Consider the following 23,934-nt stretch of genomic DNA (forward strand, 5'->3'; position numbering starts at 1 on the left):
GCAGGGGCAGCTGTGTAGACTCCTTGTCAGGTTAGGAATAACTCCTCAAATAATGCTCTGAAACACATGAGGGACATCTCTCACGCACATACAGTGAGAAGACATTACTGGCCGCATTCACACATAATGTGAAACTGGAGGTTGCCAAACCCGCAGTTAATTTTTCTAACTGTGAACTGCATCACAGACATTCAGGTTATAGGTTAGGGGAACCATTCCCTCTTCCTATTCCGCCGAGACCAAATCCCAGCAAGCTCCGTAGTGCTTGCATAGCCAGACTGTAGGATAGCATCAGAATGTCTTCAGGGTGGCAGCCATTGGCCACAGTCTTCAAGGGAGTATACCGAGAATGATCGTGCCTTTTAAGAATGGTCCACCCACCCTTGGCAGGGAAAGGGCATTGAAATCCCTTTAAATGCCATGCAAGCCCTTCTTCTGACAGCAATTGCACCACCGCCCTCATGAGAGCCCCACAACAAAACAGTCTCACACAAGCACAATTGCTGGCAATGTGGGGGGATGCCTAGGGGCACTATTATTTTGTTACTCCAGGAAGTGAACATGATGACTTCCTAGGAAGAAATATGTATATGAGGGAGGGCAAAGGATCCTGGGATTGGTCCACTGTGACCAAGGATGCTCTTGCAATGGCTCACCCCAGCAAAGCAGTCCATGGAGACCAACCCACACTTCTGCCCCCATGTTGGCTTTTGCAGGCTGGGGATTAGCCCTCTCATGAGAGGGCCAGTCCATTGGGGAGGACCAGGAGCTCCAAGACCTTCGGTCCTCCATCAGACTATGCTCTCATGAGTTGAGCCATCCAAATAAAGGGGCCCCTGCTTGTATGGGGTCCCTGGTTAATATTTTTTTACACAGACACTCCCTCCTCTCCAGGCAACCCTTTCATGTACCCAAAAGAGAATGTGATGTTCCACATGGCTGGGGGACACTGAGAGGGGAGACTAGGGAAATATGGGACCAGGGACAGAACTTTACTCTCATTCAAATTTCCCAGGTTAGGGCTGGAATTGTGGCGTATGCAGATTGGCCTCTGTGGAGAAGCGAGGGGAAGCCCCAATAACAGGAGGGGAAGCCCTGATTATCAGCAATCCCCGGAGAATAGGGTCTCCATGCTAGGCAAAAATAAAGATGGATTTGTCTCAATGGGCAGCCAGACTGGCAGAGGGCCCACTTGGACTGCATCCTTGTGGCAGTCACCAAGACTGGGAGAGGTGTTCCCGGGGTACCCATCCCTGTGGCTTGCTTGTACAGAGCAACCAGGCTGGGCAGTATCTACTGTCTGGCCTACATGCATGTCTCCATGGCGTAATGTTCTCATGAGAGAGAAGTCAGTGGGAGGGGGGAAACCTTAGATAGGGCAACTAGTGCAATAAGGGGGATGGTGCACCCAACAGTCTTACACTGGCCCTTTTCATGATGCCATTATTCAGCTTTGTTCTGCACAATCAATCAGAATAAGGACCACACTTCCAGACCCCAGATTAGGTGGGAGCCATGGGGAAAACTGATAGCCAACATCCACTGGGGTTCCAAAGATTCTAGTAGTAAGTACACCCCCTTTTGCCTTTAGCACCCCCTTGAAAATCTTCAAAATGCTTCCCATCTTTGCACCTTACAAATGGGGTGGTGGCATTTCAGTTTGGCCATAGTAAAATTCAACACAACATTCCTACAGCAGAAAACATCTATAGTCTATATAGAAATTTATACCATTTTAAAAGGTGTGCTTTTTTGCTCATGAGGGGTTTTTTTTACACCCTATAAATGGAAGAAGCTTTTTACATTATGAAAATAAGCCATTGTAAAAACCATTCCTCCCCATGTGCAAATAGTGTACAGATTTACTCCCACCTTACCTCTGCTTATATCAATTAAGGTTTAGTAGCACTATGAAAAGTTATTGAGTATAGCCTGTCATCACTTTAACTCTCATGCATAATATCTCTGCATCTCAGGTTTTGTTTCAAAGAAGCTTGATAATCAAGGAATATTACTCTTTTCTGTCTTTTTTAGCAGTTGAGCTGGCAGTATTAATCATTTTCAAGATGAATGGGTTGGAATCAGTTATTGAGTAGTATGGTAGCACCCTTAATGGGAGTTCTATATGTGGATCAAACACAGGCAAAATTCCAACTTTGGATAATGAAACAATTTATCTTAGGTGTTTCTAAAGCCCTGATCATTGCTATGTAAATGGCGATGTAACTATCACAGATATTTGGTGTGTGTGTGTGTGTGTGTGTGTGTGTGTGTGTGTGTGTGTGAATGAAATTACCAGTACAGGTGGCCCTTCTAGGCATACACATATGATGTTTTGTGAATAAGAAAGGACCACACATTTTGGTTCTTTATCACAGAACCTGAAAAACCTAGGTTTAAAAAATGCAGCCACCCATTCCCCCCTAACTCATTTGGGGTGTGGCTTCTTTGCCCCGCCTCATTCAACAAGGCGTGAGACCTTTTCTTTCAGCCGATTGGCTGAGGTAAGTGGGGGTGGGACTTTGGCTGGCTACAACAACAACAATTTATACTTTCCCACAAATGTTTCCAAAGCTACAGCTATGCATACCGGCTTTCCTTCCTCAGTCTGTTAAAAGCAGCAACCCCCTCCCTCCCATCCTCGGGTTCAGTGTGGGTTTTACTGGTCACCCTTATTGGGGGCCGGGTAGGAATTGTTTGCCCCTCTGTTGATTGGCTCTTTCCGGGGGGTTCTTTTCACCTGCCTCTCACTACTACCCCCTTAGTTAGTTAGCTCCTTCATGGTCACAATGGCAAGCACAGTGCGGTAAGAAAGGGGCAGTGTAGTTTCTGGTGAGCACTTTAAAACAATGCATGTTGGCATCAGGAGGAGTCCTTGGCAGTCCTTAGAGGCCTCACGGCTCAAGGAGCACTGGCCCTGGATTCACTCCTCCCTGGCAAGGGATCACCCTCTTTAAAGGACCTCACAAGTTGAATGGGGGGGGTGATCTTGAGCCAGGGAACTTTGACATAGGTTGGATAAGATGGCAGCATTGACCATAGGGCTGATGCTGGCCAGAGCCAAGGTGTATCACCCATTTTCTTTAGCTGCATTCACTGTGAATATTAGTGAATATCTAATTTCTGCACTGTAGGTGGGCAGGGGGAGAACAAATCCTCCCATTTTTCTTCTGATTTGATCAATAAAGTTGTGGGCCATTTAATTCCATTCTTGTGTCTCGTAACTTTGTTGGGTCTGGGTGCAATGGAACTTTCTTCCCAACTCTGTTCTGCTAAATTCTAAAACATACACTGAAACATTATACCCCTGCTAACTTGGCAAAGAGGCACCTTTTAACATGGTGATTCTCTTTATTTAGCAGTGGGAGAGTAACTGGCCCTATCCACCCCCAGCACAGCATCTCCGGTGACTGTTGCTGGTGTCTATCTTATGTTTATTTTTAGTTTGTGAGCCCTTTGGGGACAGGGATCCCTCTTATTTATTTGTTATTTCTCTGTGTAAACCGCCCTGAGCCATTTTTGAAAGGGTGGTATAGAAATCAAATGAATGAATGTTATTAAAAAGCAATTTCATGGAGAGCAATAGGTACTGCTGCTAAAACACTCCTTTATGCAGAATCCAATATATGGAGAATGGAAGCTGTACAGATACAATGATGAACACTGAAATACAGGCAATGCTTCCAGCTTGCTCTTCATCCCTTGTATTTACAAATATTTATGCCTTAAAACATTTCCTCATTGTAGGCAACTCAATAGAATTGATTTGCTCTCCAACTTAAAACCAATACATCCAATATTAACAATTATAACTGAGTGTTTACAGAACACATTTCAAGTGTTTGAAGTGCTTCAAATCAGGGTCGAACTACATGTCACACAAAAGTGTCTTTGTGCTCCTGTCTTTGTAAAAACTAGCAGCCACAGGGAGTTGCAGTGACCCGCTCCCTACCACCAGGGTCCTGATTTGGATGACTCCATCTACTTCTTGTTGCTGCTTTAAGAAATATGGAAGCACAACTATGTTTTTAGCATAATGTGTAGTTTGGCCCTCAGTTATTCTTACAAATGCCCTGTAGGTAGGCCAGTATAATCCTCTCCAGGTCATAAGTGTAGAGGGCTACAGCATAGTGACTTGTCTGAGATTACCAACCAAATGCATAGATGAGCTACTGTTACTATTTGTTATTCATTTATTCATTCATTTATTTATTATTGCTGCTGCTTGTTATTATTTATATAATGCTTTTCAGGTTTTTTTTTTTTTAAGTCCTCAAAATGGTTTTACGTAGACAGACAATATGGTTCCCTGTCCCCAGAGGGCTCACAGTCTAAAACAAAACACAAGGGGCACAGCAGCAACCACTGGAGGGATTCTATACTGAGTTTGAATAGGATCTGATTGTTCTCCCGCTGCTTCATATTTCATTCATTCATTTCATTTTGTAGATTTATATCCCACTCTTCCTCCCAGGAGCTCAGAGCGGTGTACATTTTTTATCCTCACAACAACCCTGTGAGGTAGGTTAGGCTGAGAGATACATGACTGGCTCAGAGTCACCCAGTGAGTTTCATGGTTGAATGGGGATTCAAACTCAGGTCTTCCCAGTTCCAGTCCTTTGAATGGTACCTCTTTGCCAAGTTAGCAGGAGCTAGGAACTGATCCAAGTATGAAGCTCAATGAGGTCTTTGGGGATGTGATGGAGGCATCCCACTCCCAGGATGACGGCTACTCTATTCTCATGGAAAATGAAGGTCTTGGATTGCATGGCATCACCTCAGAATTCTATTCCCTTAGAGACTCACCAAATCCTCGGCTTGTACATCTTTGATGAAAGACATATTTATTCAGACTGACCTTTGATGGCCAGGGCTAAGGAGGGACAGAGTAGAATAATTGACATACACTTACTCTCCCTGATCTCAGAGCAGGCTATGTGTCCAATTAAGGGGAAAATAAAATAAGTGAAATAAATCTCTTCTTAATTCCAGCTGCATCTTGGATCAGCTGCGGTTACAGAAAAGTAAGTCCAAAAGTGGTCTTAATCTAATTGTTAGGAAGCTTATATTCTGCATTTTGCCAAGGCATAGTAATTAAACATGGCTTGCATATAAAACTTCCATATGAATCAGACAATCAGATGCATAACTATTTGAACAGGCTCAGAGACTTGAATTGCTCCTAGACTCCATGACTGTGTAGGGAGCGCCATAAGTCATTCAAAACTTAATTTCCTCTAGATTTGCAATAAAGTCTCATATATGATCTATGATGCCTATACCTCGTCAAGCTGGCTGTAGTTAATGCAACTCTGTCTCAGGCACGTGCTTTCACCAGTGAAAAATAACATGAGGGATATTTTTGGCTCAGCAGTTGGAGAACCATAAAGACTTAATAAACAGAAAGTGACACAATATGAAGAAAAATAGGAATATACCAAGTTATAAGTCTTGGCAATAAGCACTATATCCACATATGTACTAGGCATTCATCATGGGCAAGGTCCAGCATATTGGTGGAAACACAATTTGGGGTGGATCATTCAGAAATACTGCAGTAGCCCTATAAAGAAATATAAATTAATGCAAAATTGGAGAATCTTAAAAGTTAAATTGGCCCAGGAGTCAACAAGGCTATGTAATTGCCTAGTGGGAGAACAACTTTATAGAAAAATCCACAATACAGCTGTTTGGCCATTATTCAAACACCTCACCAAGAATATTCTACAAATATCTTGGGAACGTGTTCCACTTTGACAAATTGTTTCCATCTTGTCCAGTGTCTGTGTTCTTTATCTCAGTCCCCCTGCTCCAGGTGCCTGCTATTAGAGGTACAGTGACCTTCGACTAGGAGCAGAGACCTTTCAGTGATGGCTGCAGATCTTGTGAAATGCCTGGCCTGTTGAGATGGGCAGGTCCCCATAGGATTCTCCTTCAAATGCCAAGTGAAAAACTCATTCTTTCAGAGGGGTTTTGAAGCTGTTTAAAGGGATTGCTTACCATTGCTGTTATAGTTGCTATTTCCCCCCTTCTTTTTAAACTTTTTGTAACTGTGGGTCCGTCACAGTATGATTTTTGCTTTTATTTGTCGTGTAAATTTCATACTGTTTTCATTGTGCTTCTTTTGAAAATATCACTATGCACTTTGGAAGAGTTTGGGAGACGAGATACAGGTGGACCTCGATATTTGCAGGGGTTCTGTTCTGGGCTTGCAGCCACAGATATGGAAACTGCAAATATCGAGTTAAGGGAACCTATGGGATAGTTGGGGTTAGGTTCTCAGTCAGCCAAAAATCAACTAAATTTCATAGGGGAGAGCTGTGAATACACAAGGATGGCGTGTTTTCTTCTTCTTCTTTTGCCATGTATGCCGCGGTTGGGTGTCTTTTTCCCAACCGCAGATATGTGAATCCACAGATATAGAATTTGCGGATAACGAGGTCCACCTATATAAGCTTTGTAAACAAACAATAATAATATTCTTATTGCAATTCAGATGAGCAATTCAGATGAGTTTTATTGCAGGCACAGGCTGAGATCCAAAGGAGTACAGAATCCATATGTACTCTGGAATCTGGAACTTTTCAGATTCCAACTCCCAAGAATCTTTACAGGGTCCTACCCAGGCCTCTCACACCTCCTGGTTGCAACAGGCTAGATCCAACTCCACCATGAATCTATTTCACCAAGTAGGGAGGAGCAATGCAAGTATAGTGATGCAGGAAATCCCACCCTCACCTTCCAAATAAGAGTTGGTTTTTTAAAAACAACAACTGGATTTTACTTTTAAAACACAGCTATAATAAGCTTCTGTTTTTAAAATCTGGATCAAACCATGGTTTGTAAGCCTCTTTTGAAGAGTTTGATGCCTCCCACCCAGTGTATACTGGGTGCAGTGATTTTGCCACACCCACCCACTGATAAATCATGAGGCTGGTGGGATTCTTTAACTGGTGGCAGGTTTGGGTGGATGGACCCAGAAAGCCGATGGAGCTCTCTCTTGCTTGAACCTTCGCTTGGCATTTGCGGCATCCCTCCCTCCCCTGAGTAGGACAGTTTGGATCTTGACTAGTTGGTCTTTTGGGGCCAGGAAGGAATTCTTGGCTCCTCATCAAATTTGCTGATGAAGCGTGGAGTGCATTTTAGCTGTCTCATGCTCTTCTGAATAGTTAGCCCCCTTGGTCCCAACGGCAGGTACAACATGGATGGTTAAGCACAGCTTATTGGTGAGCACCCCAGGGCAAATGGTTTTGGATGAAGGGGAGTTCTGGTCATTCCCTAGACATTGCACTGCTTAGAGTAATGTGCATGGGACATTGGCAACTTGACATCGGGGCCCTGGCAACTTTGAAGGCTGTACAGCTTTAGGGGGAGAAGTTTCTTGCTGACACCCTGACCTTATATGGATCAGCAGTTGTGTGGGGTGGAATATTTCCCAATACTTTATTTTCCCATGGAAAATTTTCCATTTCTAAAATTTCTACTTGAAAAACCTTTGAGATATACTGAGCGGAAATTAATATGGTGGAAGTGTTCTTTGTTTTTTTACTATACAAATAGGCCATGCCAAATCAGATCACAATCTATTTTGGGCATCAGGAAAATGCATACAGTAATTTTTAAAGAAGAAACAATGCAAATTATATGCAAATGAGGGGGAATTTGCAAGAGAAAATCTTTCAGCTCAAAATTTTGCAGAAAACCCACACATCTCTGGGGGTCAGCTAAGAAAAGCAGCACTCAACCTTAGGGCTATGAGGTTGCTGTAACCTGAGGTATAATCATCCGACAAGGGTTAAGTATAGGGATCACATCTTAGCTGAGAAGCAATTAGTGCCCACACTGAAATTGGGGGTAGAGAGCCCATTTCTGCTGCAATATTGGTTAGATTTGAATTAATAAAGTTGTGGCCATTTAACTTCCATAAATTCTTCAATAAATTCTTTCTTGGTGTGGGAGCAATGTTCATGCCATAGTTTGCCAATCTGAGCATGTGAGGGGAGAGAAGGGAGAAGGAAGGCATATATCTGGCTTATTCTCAATCCTCTAAACTATGATTGGAACATGATGGCTGAATGGAGCCACAGAAAGCCAATAAAGAAACGAAAAATGAAAGACTGAACAAATTAACTATGATGGAAATGTAAAATTTCACACATATGTTTTTAATGTATATACTTAATGTATTTACTTTAGTAAATTCTTAAATACCAACATTCCTAAACCAGAACAGTTGCTTAACAGTTTTGCAACATGTAAAGTAGAAAGACAATACACTGAAATAGTATGGATCAGACTAGGTTTTGTTGTTCTGCCAAAACACTTTTTGTTAATGCATTCTTTTAGTTTTCCTGTTTTCAGAGTCACTCTCACTCAATTTCAGCAACAAACAATTGTCAAAAGCTCCTAAAACAACATTGACCAATGCAGTTGCTAAAGACCTAAACAGCTGCTCCACATTCTCTCCCTGGAGCCCTAGTCTTTTAAGACTCTTCTGCCCTTCAGATACCATCAGATGTTACCTTCCCCAAAATGTTTTTTAAATTATTCCTTTAAAATAAGACTAAACAGTACACTTTAAGTGTTATTTACCAGTGTGAAAGTCATATGTTAAATAGAGTGAAGAAGCAAAATCTGGCCATTTATATTGTAATAATTGTAAAGTGTGCCTATGAGTTGGTTTCAACTCCTGGAGACCGGTGGTTGTCTTTGGTAGAATACAGAAGGGGTTTACCATTGTTTCTTCCAGCACAGTATGAGATGATGCCTTTCAGCATCTTCCTATATCGGTGCTGCCCGATATAGGTGTACCAGCAGGGATTCAAACCGGCAACCTCTTGCTTGATAGTCAAGCATTTCCTGGCTGAGCCATTAGGTGGCTTGTATTTCATTGGAAATAATAATTGATGCAAGTAAATGCTGAACAACATACACAGCATGAGCCAGTCAAAAGTTAAGCGCCTCCAAGTCCCTCTGGTTTCAGTATGAGAGTTAAGCACTGATTTTAAAAATGCATAATTGTAGCTGGATTGCACCCACTATTTCCCAAGTATCAATTAAATCTACTATAAAATAGATAGCTATTCTAAAAACATCTATTACATTAAGAGATGAAGCTCATTCCCAGTGGCCCAACTATTTTTTTTTTAATTCTTTGGATTCCCTTTCTGAATAATGTCTACCATAAATTTATATCTACAGATGGGATCTTGGAAAGGAGAGCTACTCCACATTTGCATTTATATCAGCTGTCTTAGGCATAAAGTTATTGAAGCAAGTCTAACGTCTATCCCTTTTATGTTTCACAGATCCTCTGCTCTGTGAGCCCATCAACCAGTGGACAAGCAGCTTTGTCAGAAGACAAATCTCTAAATTTCTCAGTGCTAGCATTCAGCTTCTCCTGAAAAATACCAAACGCTCTATGGTAAGTCTGATGTAGCACCTAAGCAAAGGTGCCTAGGTGCCTATAACAAAAAAAGGCAGGAAAGTCTACTGCTCCTTTCCAGCTCCCACCTTGTCTTCCATAGGGGGAGCATGAGATTTGCCTGAAATGCTAAAGGGCAATGAAGCCTCCCAAAGGACTACCTTGAAGACTCTCTGGCCGGACTGAAACCATCTTGCCATGGACTCAAGGAAGGAGCTAACTTTTCAAAATACCAAGTTTTCAATGCAAACTTGAAAACCCATGAAGACCGAACTTGGCCATAAAAGGGATATAGCCAGAAGCCGAGAGTTACAAGTGGCTTTTCAGTGCTGAACAAATTGCCCACCCAGATTACGGACCATTAAGTGGGATTAACAAAATTATATTAGATGCCTGGATAATTAGCTGATCCATGGCTAATAGCAATAGGTTTTATAGCAATGGGATGGATATGATAAAAATGATAAAACAACAAGAACAACAACCCAGGGTTCAGAGACAGTTCAGATAAGAGTAAATGTACTAAAACATAATCCAGGCAAGATGGAGGTTGCAAAGCCCTCAGGGAAAGATTTGTGGAAGTAGATGCCCTATCTAGAAGGAAGAGAGAGCAGCAAAAATCACACTCTCCTTCTTCCTGCTACTTCCTGCTACTGCTGACGATATGGGGAAAGACTGGAGCACAATTAAGCTACTTCCAGTTCCACAGTCCTGTGGAGAATGTCAGCCAGTATGTATATAAAAAAATAAAACATATATCATAAGCCAAAAATAAATACACAATTATGCTCTGATTAAATTTTACAAAAGAAAAGAAAAGCTTGAATATTATCTTGTATTTTGTTGTTCCAAAAATTAATAAAGGTTCCAATTAAACATAAAAAGATGCTCCAGCTGCCTGCATTTGAATGAAGTTAATCAGTTTAGCAATCGCTACCAAACTGCAGACGTTATCCAACCATTCTTCCAAAAAAGGGGAGGGTCAATGAGTTTCCAGTTTCTGGTAATGTCCAGTCTAGTCACAGTTAGTAGATATGTAAGTAATTCTAAATATTCAGAGGGTATCATTAACGGAAAGTTACAAAAGAATACTGTTCGTGGATCTAAGGACATTTCCAGATGGAAGGCTTTCCTGCACAAGCTTCCTTGGGCTCACTCAAAGACTTGGGACTCAGCATTAATGCAGAGCTTCCGCACATTGCTATCCTTGCAGATTTTCCCTCTGGAGCTCTCTGCCCACACAGTGGTGTAAGTGGCATCATAATATTGTAGGTGCTGGTTCCTCCACCCAACTGGGCAATGCCCCAGGGGTGGAGGGAGACCAGTGGCGGCCTGGATTCAGCCCACCGCCACGACCTCCTAGCCCTGCCCCCTGAATCAGACGTAAGCGTCTGATGTCAGACACAGAGCGCATAGTTAAGCCACGCCCCCTGAGTCTCAAACACAGGGGACATAACTTAGCTTGCAAAAGGGGCCGCACAGCCCCCTCTGTGAGCTATGTCCGGCCAGCACCACATTTGCAGCACGGTTAAAGCAGCTCTCCCTGCCTTTTAAAGGCAGGGAGAGTTGCTCCGACCATGCTGCGAACGTGGCACTGGCCAGATCTTGCTCGTAAATGGGGCTTCATGGCCCTCTTTGCAGGCAAAATAACGCCCCTGTGTCTGGCGTCAGATGCAGGGGAGTAGCTGGAGTGCGAGGTACAGCCCCAGAAGCGCAGCAGCCCAGGTTCTTTGAACCCATTTGCACAATGGTGGCTTCGCCTGTGCAATGCCCCCTATCTTTGCCAATCACTGCCCCATTTCAGGTAGTTGTGCGCATTTTTTTAAAAAAAATAAAAAACTGCAGTTCTGGACTTCCAGTAGACTGCTATATACTGCCAGGCCAGGTCCACTACATACCTTCTCCATGTGTGCGTGCAGCTTGCCACTCCTTACTGTGCCTCCTCCTTGCACACGTACACAACATCATGAAGTTCAATATGGCCCAGTACACTTTCCATGGGTTTTCTGGGGGATTTCTGACTTTACCAGTATCCCAGTGGCATGTGTTACCAGGAGTCTGAGGGACCACCACCAACAACAACAAAGGTAGAGTTCATTCATCTTTGCACTGGCAGACATACTGTAGACATGCATTTTACATAAACCTGAAACCTCCCTTGGAAGCTGTATGGGTATTTAGGCATAAATCACCATATAGGATTTATGCTGCTTTCCAGGACCACTTCATGCCCAATGAATGCATTTTTATTATTGTTCAACATATTTCTGGAAATTATGAAGACTCTGTCCCTTGAATGCATAGCACTTAACTCCTACTCTGCACACAATCCAAACATTACCTTACAATCAAAAAATCTTTAATTTTAGGACAGTTCCAGAACATACGAAGAAGATCAACCCTGTCACACACATTTCCATCAAAGATCGACACAAGGTGGATAAATATGGGACGATCTAAGTGGTGTTAAGCACCAACACATAGTTATTGTTTAATTATTTCCCTTCAGGTTGGCATTTATTTATTTATTTGTTGCTGAATTTATATACCGCCTTTCATTAAAAACAGTCCCAAGGCGGGATTGCGATTGGGAAAAACAATCCCAAGGTGGCATTAACATAAGGTTAGGAACTTCCCATATTTGAGACATGTTCCGTTTGTAATATTATGGCCTAAGTCAGTTTCCCATCTTGACTGATAAGAATGTTTATCCGTATTTAAATTAGTACCTCTGTTAACTGAGCAAAGAGGCATTTTCTAAAGTGGTGATTCTCTTATATTTAGGAGGGGGAGAGCAACTGGCCCTATCCCATCCCAGTACAGCAACCTTCCAGTGGTGCTTGGTGGTGTCTTTTTCATACAGGAGGCCAAATTATCCATGGTTTTCAACAACCGTGGTTCCACGTATCCATGGATGGGTCTTATAGACTCAGGACGCATTCAGATGTAATAGTTAACCACAATTAAATGTGGCTGAGGTTGTAACTCTGTTATGCCCAAATCTGTAAAACTGTGGTTGTGGGCCAAAAGTGACCTCCAGTTTGCCTTGCCAAACTCCAATTTGAACATTCAGTTTTCTCTAGGGTTCGCCGCCAACTGCGGTTTTGCCCCTGAGGTATTGCGTCCAACTGCTGAAGCAGCTGTAACTGTGGTTTCACACCAATTTCCAAACCGCAGTCATAGAGGCAGCAGCATAGACCCACCCAAGGACGTGGCTGCTCCATGCTTTCGGCGCTTCTCTCTGGCAGCTTCTTGGAAAACCAGCCCCGCCCCTCCTGTCACCTGTGTGGCTATGGAGTTGCCCGGTTACAGGGATGCCGGCACATCCCATCCTGGACTGGTCAACCTGTCAAGCTACACAGTTGTGCAGGAGCATCCCCGATTCGCACTCTGTCCCTTGCTCCCCCAACCTGGCAAGCAGTTGGGTGAGTCAATCGGGAACATAAAGCAGCAAAGTTCTTTCCTCACCACATAAGCTGGGGAAGAGGGGCCCAGACCTTTCACCGGGTGGGGATATTTACTCTCTAAGTCTTGCTCATGAGAAGAACTGTCTGTGAGGACTAATGTAAAATTTACTAGGTGGGCTTCTCATTGTATAGGAATGGCCATCATCATGCTGGAGACATAGCCCAATAGCTCACGGACTACTGTCTCACAAGAATGGCAGACTACGGGAAGTGAAGGAGGATGCTTTATGCAGGAATGCTACGGAGATGGGTACCTTAGTAAGTGCTGTCACGGTCTTGGCGACTTCCGCTGAACTGCTATCAAACCTTGCACACTGTCAGCCCGCATGCCCATGTAGGGATGTGCACCAATGCCCGTGGGACCAAAGGGCAAGGCCAAATTCCCAGGCCAGACGGAAAGTGGGGTGCTCCTCTTCTGGTAATCTCTGCACTGGGAGATCTGCATACCACACAATGCCAGACTGAGCCCAGGAACTTTAAGAGGTTTAAAAGTCCATTCCCCACACCTGTGTCTACACTGTCCATGCAAGCGGGTATGCCCTGGCAAAGGGCCCCCTCATGGCAGGGACAGCCAGCATTACCATCCCTCTCTGGCTAGGGAACGAATATTGGGTGGGGGTGCTCCTATCCAGGTTTGAGGTGCTGCCATAAGTAGGGATTCTAGAGCAGAATGGCTCTGCCCATCCCTCCTCTGGGGATTCTTGCTCCCTGGGCTTACTGGTGATCAAGGCCTGTCACCAGGGTCAGTAGTGCCCCCGTACCAGGGGAGAGCACTACTACTGTGAGGAACAAGCTACCTGACCCGGGGTGCATTGCTCAGTCATGAGAGCAAAAGGCCATGTGGACACCCCCATACAACTCATGGGAAGAATCACCCAAGAGAAGGGGAAATAACAGCTGACCACAATCACCAAAATTATATGACAGTAAAGCAACCCCTTCTCCCAAAGACAGGCCTGTCACAAAAGTGTCAGGGTATTGGGGCTCTAAATAGAGCAAGGTTGCTTTGTGGATGGTAGCCGTGGGGAGGGGTGCCTGTATTTCCTTTCAGACTGTGAGCCCTTTGGGGCAGGGAACTAATTTAATTCTCTGTGTAAACCTCTATGAGAATTGTTGAAAAGCAGTATATAAATATTTGTGGTAGTTGTAATAGCAGTAGATTAATAAGCAGTTTTTATACAGGACACAGTGTATCCTGACATGAAGATCGTATAAGAGTAATTCATAATACTAGTGGGCCCGGGCACAGAACATCTGTGTCTCCGGGCCGAGTGCCGCTGCCGCCTTCTTGAACTAAGCTATTAATAGCAGTCAAGTTGTAATTAATCGAAAGTTGTAATTTACCCAAAAAGTCCTGGTTGCTAACTTACTTACTGAAGTAAAAAAGCTGTCAGTGGAAATACTCCTGGACTAAACTTTCGATTTTAGTCAATTAAAATGCACTACTTGTATGATAAGACGTACTGGTTTTAACCTTCAAAGCAGGGGCGTAGCTAGGGGAGAGGGGGCCCATGTTCACCACTCTCCCCGGCGGCCCCTTAGAGTGAGGGAGATCATGAAGAAAATAGACAGGGGTGGAGCTGGGGGGCCCTCAGGAGCTGGGGCCCCCGGGTATTTTGAACCAATCTGTTCAATTACAGCTACACTCCTGCTTTAAAGCCCCATATGGTCCCTGGTTTGGGACCAGGTTACCTTAAAAATGATTGTCCCCTTGAGATTCACTATGCAGGCCCTGCTCTCTGGCCTGCCACTGTTGGGTCTTTTCCAGTGGTGGTTCCACAGCTCTAGAATTCCCTCCCTGGGGAGATTCGTCAAGACCCAACTCCTCCGGCTTTTAAACAGGGCTGTCTATTTCACAAGGCTTCTACTATGATGCATTGCTCTTCTCTCCTTCTTTTGCTGTATGTTTAATGATATTATAATGGGTTTATATATTTTAGGGGATTTAGTTTTATTGTGACTGTTTTGTTAGCTATCTTGTGAGGCTAACCATGAAGGTGAGGTATAGCTCCATAAAATAAATCAATTACATATAGAAGCTTTGCAATATTTTTCTTAAGCTTCATGGTAACAGGAGGATTTTCGCTCAGGTCATTATTGCAATTATTTCAGGGCAAGCAGTTAGCCTTACTAATGTACAACATGAAAACAAAATAGACTCTGAGCACTTTCCCACTGCACCAGCCAAGCATGAGAACAAACTATTAATATCAAACTTAAAACAAGAAGCACAACCTAACACAAGTATGATTTAGAAAATATGTCTCTACCATATTTGATAAGTTTCCAGAGTATGCTGAAAAAAAGATTGCCATTACAGTTTAGTTTAAATGCACTATTTGAGGAGTGTTCATAACATGTACACACAGAGTTACAAATAATGTTTAGCTGGGGAAAATTGCTTTTTCACACTGATAAAATATTGAGGTTGTTCACGTGATCTTTGAGAGCATCATGGAGGGCGGAAGGGGGGAAGGCAGGATAGCAACTACTTCCCCCTTAGATGATCCAGCATGGTCCCAGGCTTGTACATCCACATGACCAGTGCTTTTGTGAGCTGTGGGGTGTTCTGGAGGCCGGGGAAATCCACCCCAGACTCCAGATACCCCACAATGCACCGTGCGACTAGCGCGGTGCATTGCGGGATCCCCATGAGTCGGGCACTCTAGGTTCACAGCTCTGTGTCTGCATGGGCTGCAGATAGCCTGAGCACAACACTGTACCTGGGTTAAAGGGTGCACATGCCATTTTACCAGGGAAATGGTCGGGTAAAAAAATCGTGCTACAGCAGCGCTGGGATCAGCCTCAATCCCGGCACTTCACACAAACAGCCTTAACAGATAGGGCTGCTTGTGCGAACAACCTTGTGTATCAAATGTTGGTAAGAAGTGATATCTCTTCAACTGAAGTACTACCTGGAGGGAAAATGTCTGCCTCCCTTACAATGAACAAGTGGCAACTGTGCTTTTATCATCCCGATCACCCGGGTAACTCTTTCTACAAGCTGTTTATTTTGTCTTTGAAACATCACATATACATAGAGGCAGGCTGAAGAACAGTGACATTCTGGAACGGGGGGGAAAATCCATTTACATTTCCCTACATAGCAGTCTGATTATTTTTAGGTCATTGATCCCACCTTATTAAAATGAAATGGTAAAATCTATAGCTCTTCTCCTAGTATTGTGGTCAATTAAAGCAGCTAGCACATTAGCTATATTTAATTTCAAAGATAAAATTGCTACCTGGGATTGCATTATATTCCTGAGCTATCTAGGCATGAACTGTGCTCCTCTGCCGAATTTACAGCAGGATATTTTGAATTATATCAGGCTTGTTTTGACCCAAGTTCATGGAAACTGTGAAGTTCTTCAACTTGCATCTTATTATTTTAGGGTGTTTTTAATGGAAGAGTCTTCCCTAGCGAACTGCCTTTCTTCTTGAAACCTCTGCTATAATGAAGGCAATGTTATACATTGCTATCTGTCCCATAATTCACACTCTACAGTCTTGATGTTTTCAGGAAACTGCTGAAGTTCTCATTCCTCTTTCTACGACACCCAGCACCATCATTTATATTGAAATTTATTAGACACGAGTGAAAGGGACTATACTTAAGGCAGGCAGAATGAGTGTGAGGAAAGGACTTGCATGTTGCAGAACATACGGTATGTGTGTTTCTGTGCATATGTACACAGTGACTGTTTCAGCTCTCTCTCCGGCATAAAGAGAACGCGAGGCAGCCTGTCTCCTGCTCCCACCTGGTCCCAGCTGAAGAGTTGTGAGATAGAAGCAATGGAGAGGGCAAGGGAGGGGAGGAGAGGGAATGAGGGTGCTGATAGACATCTCTGATCTGAAAACACAGCCCCTCCCCACAATGCCATTGTTGGGCCGGGTCAAAATCCAACCTTTGTGGCTATGCACAGGCCTAATTCCTATGATGTATATGCTGCAGTTTCTTTTCTCATAGAAGAAAACTGGACCCCTTTACATGTAGGGCTTTGAATTATATAATTATCTTATTATCCCAAATGCTTAGAGCCCATTATGACAAAGTCACCCCCCAAATTTTTTTACAAACAATATACTTCCAAGTTTTGAATCCATCAAATCCTTATGAAAGCACAGACTGAAGTCCTAACAGCATAGGAACATAGGAAGCTGCCATATATTGAGTCAGACCATTGGTCTATCTAGCTCAGTATTGTCTACACAGACTGGCAGTGGCTTCTCCAAGGTTACAGGCAGGAATCTCTCTCAGCCCTATCTTGGAGATGCCAGGGAGGGAACCTGGAACCTTCTGCTCTTCCCAGAGCGGCTCCATCCGCTCTGAGGAGAATGTCTTCCAATGCTCACACTTCTAGTCTCCCTTTCCTATGCAACCAGGGTGGACCATACTTAGCTAAGGGGACAAGTCATGCTTGCTACCACAAGACCAGCTCTCCTCTCCATTCAATACCCTCACATTATTTAAATTCACCCACTCCCAATTCCATGGGTCTTACTCAGACAGTTATTTCACACACAACCCAAGCCCAACTAATAATTTTCCCACCCAGCCTCAGCACCTTGTGCATTTTGTTTTTCACCCATATAATCCTTCCACCCATCCTGTACCGAAGTCTATGTCTTTCCTTCTCATCTATGGGACAAGGGAAGTTCCTTGTTCATCCCCATCCCCACTCCCTAGTGTCAATACCATTTAGAAACAATTGGAGAGAATATTTTATGCTGCCCTGAGGCTGACACATCCGGCAGTGTAATGTGGGCAGTTCTGACCACCCAGGCCATACTACTGCTTACCATTCTGATGTGCCTTGCACTATTCCCAATGGCACAACATGTGATCACACAATGGTAAGTCGTAGTGTAACAGCCCTGTTGCACAGCAAAATGGGCATGTGTTTTAGACATGCCCATTTTGCTGTGCAACAGGGCTACTAAACCCATTTATCAACTCAGCTGCTTTCACTAATATGTTTCATTCCCTTCCCTGATACATTTCAAACAAACAGAAACAAGTTAAAGCATGATAACAAACTCCTATCTAGACACCATCCACATGACATTTTTTTTAAAACCCAGGAGTCACAACAGGTGCAGACTGGTCTGGCTGAAGCACAAGCCTGCATCTCCCACCATCAGTGCAATTCAGACCTGCCTCTGATGGTACGTGAGCAGGTCTGAGCCACTGGCCGCATTTGCACACAACACGAAACTGCAGTTAAATGGGGCAGAGGTTTGAATTCCCGTACTTCCAAATGTATGAAGCTGCAGTTTCATGGCAAAAGTGACCTGAGGTTTCCCTCGCCAAACTCCAATTTAGTGAGTTTTGCTGTAGTGAGTGAGCAAGTGAGTTTGCTGTAGTGAGCAAGCCCTCTTCCCGCTCTGTCCCTTGTTCCCCCCTCATGGCAATCAGGAGAAAGGGGACAGGATGGCAAGATGGGCACTATGTGCTTTGCTCTCTGAAAATGAAACAATAATGAAGTATGTTCACAAGGACATGAGATCCCGGTGGCAACATAAACAGATTAACCACATTAGATCGCTGGGACAGTAACATATGGCGGGGTAGCAATATGGGTTGAAAGGGCAGTCCCAACCAGGAATTCTTGAATAGCTCATGTCTAATTTTTGTACAATGATATTGGGAAAGCGGTGCCCAGCCCCTTCCCCTTGGGTTAATGTGTGCAGTCCCTAGGCTTACTCATGAGAAGAGTCGGGCAGCAGGATCAGCATTGCCTCCAGTGAAAGGAGAGATTCCCCATATGTGATTAGGATGGATGCTGCTACTGAATGTATCACTCTCTCATGAGAGTGGGTGGCCATGGGGATATCCATTCACAACTCATGAGAAGAACCATCCGGGGGGGGGGGGGCGGTCCAGAGGAATTGGGCAGAATCACTAATAATTTGTGACAACAGCCCTTCTAAATGGGCAAAGAGGCACCTTGTTAACATGGCGATTCTCTTTATTTAGCAGAGGGAGAGTAACTGGCCCTATCCACCCCCAGCACAGTACTTCCAGTGACTGTTGCTGGCGTCTGTCTTATGTTTCATTTTAGAATGTGAGCCCTTTGGGGATAGGGATCCATCTTATTTATTTATTATTTCTCGTTGTAAACCACTTTGGAAATTTTTGTTGAGAAGCAGTATATAAATATTTGTTGTTGTTCTCCCACAGACCACTCTCTCATGAGAGTGTTAGGTCATGGTGATGTGCATATGGGCTGGATGGAAGATGGCACCAAGCCTTGTTGCTCGACACAAGCAAGCCCCAGCAACACCACCTCCTGTCTTTGTGACTGCTGTGAAGAAGCAGTCAGAGCAGGCCCTCTGCAAGCTGGACTACCCATTTGAACGTATCCATCTTTACTTTTGCCCTGAACAGCGACCCCACTCTCCTGGGGTCTCTGGAAATCAGGGCTCCCCTTCCCTGTGATTCCCCACAGCAGCAGATCTGCATATGGCATGATGCAGGTCTGAACCAGGGAAATTTGAACGTGAGTTAAGATCTGTTCTCAGTCCCGGTGTTTCCCCAGACTTCCTACCTGGCCACGTCCAGACACAGAGAGCATCAAAATATCCTTTGGTCACATGAAAGGCTTCCCTCTAGAGAAGAGGGTCGCTGTGCAAATGTTCTATCGTTAACCAGAGAATTTGGCAACCTCTGGCTTCACATTACGGGCGAATGCGGCCACTGTCTCTTCTCTTCTTTAGTTTAACAGCCTAACATGTGGCAGCAGTTCCCTGGAGTAAACCTAGAAATGTTCACTGCTTCTGGAAGAAGTAGTTGCGAATCCAGTGGGGAAAGGCTCAAATCAAATAGAGATCTGATTTGAGTATTCTCACTAGTTTCCCTAAAAAAAATAATTTTTTTTTTAAAAAAAAGTATTCCTAGAATGTGAACTCTTCTTGGTCATCACTCAAGTATTTTCTTACTGTGTTGAGAAAAAAGTTCTAAGACTCTTTTTTAAAAAAACTAGAAAAAGGCAATAGAAACCTAGTGCAGATTGCTTTTTAATTATAGCTAATGTTAGCTTTAAAAAGGCCTAACAGCCCAAGTGTACACACAGATGCAATTATGCACAAATTGGCTTACAGGAAGCCCCCAGGAAAACATTAACACAAAGCTAGAACTGGCTGCAAATTGCCCCAAAAGTAAGAAATGCCTGACATACCACTAGGCTGGCATAGATGTTCCATCAAATTAAAAGCTCCTGAGATAATGCAAAGGGAAAGATGAGTCAAGGATTTTGATGCATAGAACATTTCTCACTCAAGAAGCAAATGGAAATGCCTCACATCAGCATCATAAATAATTCTTGAAAATACCCATTCTATTCTAGCTGTAATTGTGTCACCACTCTCTTTCAAAATAGGAAGTCCACAAAACTGGGTCTCGGGACACAACTTCTCCCATGAGTCAATAACTTTGCATTCTTTCCCTCCCTAACATCAATACAATTCTGGGATCATCAGCCACCTATATAATTCACAGGCATGTTTATCTTGCGCTGAGGTCCATTTCACACAAAGCCCTCACATAAAAGATATATAAGTGGTGAGACACAGACGTGTGCCTCAAGCCGATACGGCCTCTTCTCCCTGTGTGTGTACACACAGGAATGAATTAGGGTCTATGTGCATAAATGTTTCCATGGTTAATTCTCATTCATGCACCTCTTTTGCAGATGAATCACTTGAGCTTCATCTACACCTGTAGACATTAATCCACATTTAGGGTTCTCTGCATGCTACAGGAAGCCTCATAAACCCACTGGTCACTCCTGTGCCTCCTTCAGTGATTGAGCTGTACATTAACTAAGACCTAGGGGGCGGGTGGGGGAGAATCCATATCAAGCTTAACATCATGCCAGCATGAGATTATGTCTCTGAGCCTCTTTAGTGAACTTCACTGCACTCATAAATGTAACTACATAACTGCCATGGGCTTTGATAGTTCTGTCACTTAATCTATTAATAAGACAAACTATTTTTGACCCAACCTCCTCAAATCCATTTCCTCTTATCTCATCTCATTTAATAGGAAAATTGAAGTCTATTACATATCTAAGTAAGTACCCTGTATATCACTCATGTGGTTCTTAAGCAGATCTTTCAGTGTTGACAGCCATGGTCGTTACCTTACTTCAAGCGCATAAACCAAATAGATGTAAGCCTGTGGATAATTTAATGGAAGTGCTGATGCCTGCTTACAATAAAGAAAAGAATTGTGCAAACAAATACAGTCATTTGCATACTCACTATGAGGGTGAGCTGGGAAGTCTCAGTTTAGATCCCACCTCAGCCACACACCCACCAGATCAGGAATTAACAAATAAATATCAGGGCAAACCAATGTGCCATGACAGAACTGTTAGTGTGACATGAGAAATTAGGAAAGGCTCCTGCAATACCCACCCGTACGCCCGCCTAGGATGTTGTCTGCTATGTCCCTGCATTACTCACTGTTCTGGCCTTGCCTCCTCCCAATTATTGTCCACTGAGGGCAGTTAATACTAATCACTCCTGGTGCAGAAATGCAGCAGAATAATGTGCTGACAGAGGCAGCTGACTATACAGGTCATATCTGAATGGGTCACTTATGCAGGATTCTGATCCAGAGGCATACATCAAACAGTGGTTTAAACAAAAACATAGTGGCACATAGGTTTAGCGGTTGGGGGTAGGGATGTGCACAAAACTGGTTTGCCCGGTTCGGTTTGAATTCGAACTATGTTCGAACCAGGAGGGGGTGGTTCGGTTTTGGTTTTGCTCGAACCTCCCCCTGGTTCAGTTCGAATTTGAACTGGTTCGAACCGGTTTGGACATCCAAAATGGGTAGGGTGGTAGCTGGCACCCAGGGGTACCTACCACCCAAACCCCAAAGCAATCGGACACTTGTACGATTTTTTAATGAATTTTTGAAAATTATTTTTTCCCTCATAGGGTATAATGGGACTCAAAGCAGCCCATTATTCCCTATTGTGAAGCACCCATGGGTGCCAACAACCATGCAAACCCCAAAGCAATCGGACACCCCCATGATTTTTTATGAATATTTGAAATATTTTTAATTATTTTTCTCATAGAGTATAATGGGACCCAAACCAGCCCATATCCCCTATTGTGGAGCACCTAGGGGCACAAACGTGGAGTGGATGGTAGACAGACAGGAGTGCCTACCACCCACAAAGTTCCAAGGCAATCGGACAGGGTTTGGGTGGTTGTTGGCAGCCATGGGTGCTCCACAATAAGAAATAATGGGTTGGTTCGAGTCCCATTATACCCTATGAGAAAAAAATAAAAATAATTTTCAAAAAAATCATAAAAAAATCGTATGAGTGTCCAATTGCTTTGGGGTTTGGGTGGTAGGTACCCATGGGTGCCAGATACCACCCCACCCACCTTTGGAGGTCCAAACTGGTTCAAACCAGTTCAAACCCGTTCAAATCGAACCACCCCCTGGTTCGGTTCGAATTCGAACCTGCAGCTCGAACCTGATGGCTGGTTCAGTTCGAATTCAAACCTTCGGACCACCCCAGTTCGAATTTGAACTGGTTCAAATTCGAACCAGTTCGCACATCCCTAGTTGGGGGGAAGCAAAAGCTCCACTCTCACACAGAGCAAGCAAACTAGCTATGCACACGGTTTGCCTCACAGCACAGCATATGGGGTAGTGTCAGGGGAGAGCAGATGACGATACAGTTTTCACTTCCATCTCTTGCGAAAGCCTATTTATGTATTTATTTATTTATTTATTTATATTGTTAAATTTATACACCACCTTTCATTAAAAACAATCCCAAGGCAGTTTACAAAAGTTAAAAAACATACAATACAGTCCCTCAAGAGATGCAGATGAAGGACTAAAATCCCAAATAGATGATTGCACAGCAGTGCCAGATCATCACTGGTCAAAAAGGTGCAGTAAAAAGGTCCAATTGAAAGTCCGTGTTAAAAGTCCAATCCACAAAAGACCTGATGAGTAGGGGTTTGGGCCACAGGTGTATAAAAAGGGGCTGACTTTTGGCCAGGTAGTTGATGCATCCAGAAAAAGTCAGCACAGAAGGCAGAGAATCAGAACAACCCCGCAGAGAAGCAAAAGAGCTTCAAGAATAGCAGCTAAGAGAGATGCCACTTGAAGAGATGGGAGAAGTAGGGATGTGCACAGAACCAGGCGGGGGAAGTTCAAAGGCGCAGGAATACGAACTGCTGCCAGGAATAGTCCCTGAGGGCTGCACAACCATCAGGGACATATTCTTGGCAATAAAAGGGACTTTTGCAGGATGGAGATGGAAGTGAAATCTAATCCTCATCTCCTCCCCATTCCCCATGTGCTGTGCCTTTTCTCCCTCTCCATGGGCTGCTCTGTGAGACAAACCTTGCAAGCAGTTAAGTTTACCAGTTCTTTGCGAGGGTGGATTTCTCGCTCCTCACTCCTAAGTCAACATAACATGTGGGCCAGTGTGTGGTCTCTTTGGAAAGTTAGGCAGTTCTGCCGTATTTCTTCATAACAAGAGCAATGACAACAACAACTTTGTTGTTATTTCTTCATGCCAGCATGGATGGTTTAGAATTAGCTGAGGGTTTAGGTGATTTTAAAAAGCAATTGTAGAAGCTCATGGAGGACAGGTCTATCAACAGCTATCCATGATGGCCAAATAGAACTTCCAATTCAGAAGCAATATTCATGCACAACACAGAAGGGCTGTTGCTTCATATCCTGCTTGTGGGCTTCTCAGAAGAAGAAGCTTGGTCACTGTGTGGAGCATGATGCTTCAGTACATGAGTTTTTAGCCTGATCCAGCAGACTCCTCTTATGAGGGAGGAAGGCTCACATTCGCATCCGCCAATATCATTCTTTGCAGATCCCCCCCCACTCCATTAATATAGTCCCCATTGCCAAAATCTCTGTGTACAGAACACCAGAATTCTGTATACGACTGGATTTTTCATCAATGATTTGCCATCACTTTAACCTGTTGTGTACATGACATAAGGACACACTGACATTTTTGAAAGGGATATATGTTTTGT

The 23,934-nt window shown here is 43.7% G+C and overlaps 1 protein-coding gene across 17 annotated transcripts in view; it reads right to left on the reverse strand.

The window, feature by feature from the left end:
• The window catches only part of CDH12 (cadherin 12), a 987,186-nt gene that overhangs the window by 287,160 nt on the left and 676,092 nt on the right, over positions 1 to 23,934 (reverse strand). Inside the window, exon 4 of one of the 17 annotated variants that reach the window (XM_053248990.1) lies at positions 11,323 to 11,482. The exons of the other annotated variants lie outside the window; for them this stretch is intronic. The gene's annotated coding sequence lies outside the window, so the exon portion shown is untranslated. The remainder of the gene's footprint in view (positions 1 to 11,322; positions 11,483 to 23,934) is intronic. 17 annotated transcript variants of the gene reach the window in all.

Source organism: Hemicordylus capensis, chromosome 4, assembly GCF_027244095.1.
Source record: "Hemicordylus capensis ecotype Gifberg chromosome 4, rHemCap1.1.pri, whole genome shotgun sequence".
Taxonomy (NCBI): Eukaryota; Metazoa; Chordata; class Lepidosauria; order Squamata; family Cordylidae; genus Hemicordylus; species Hemicordylus capensis.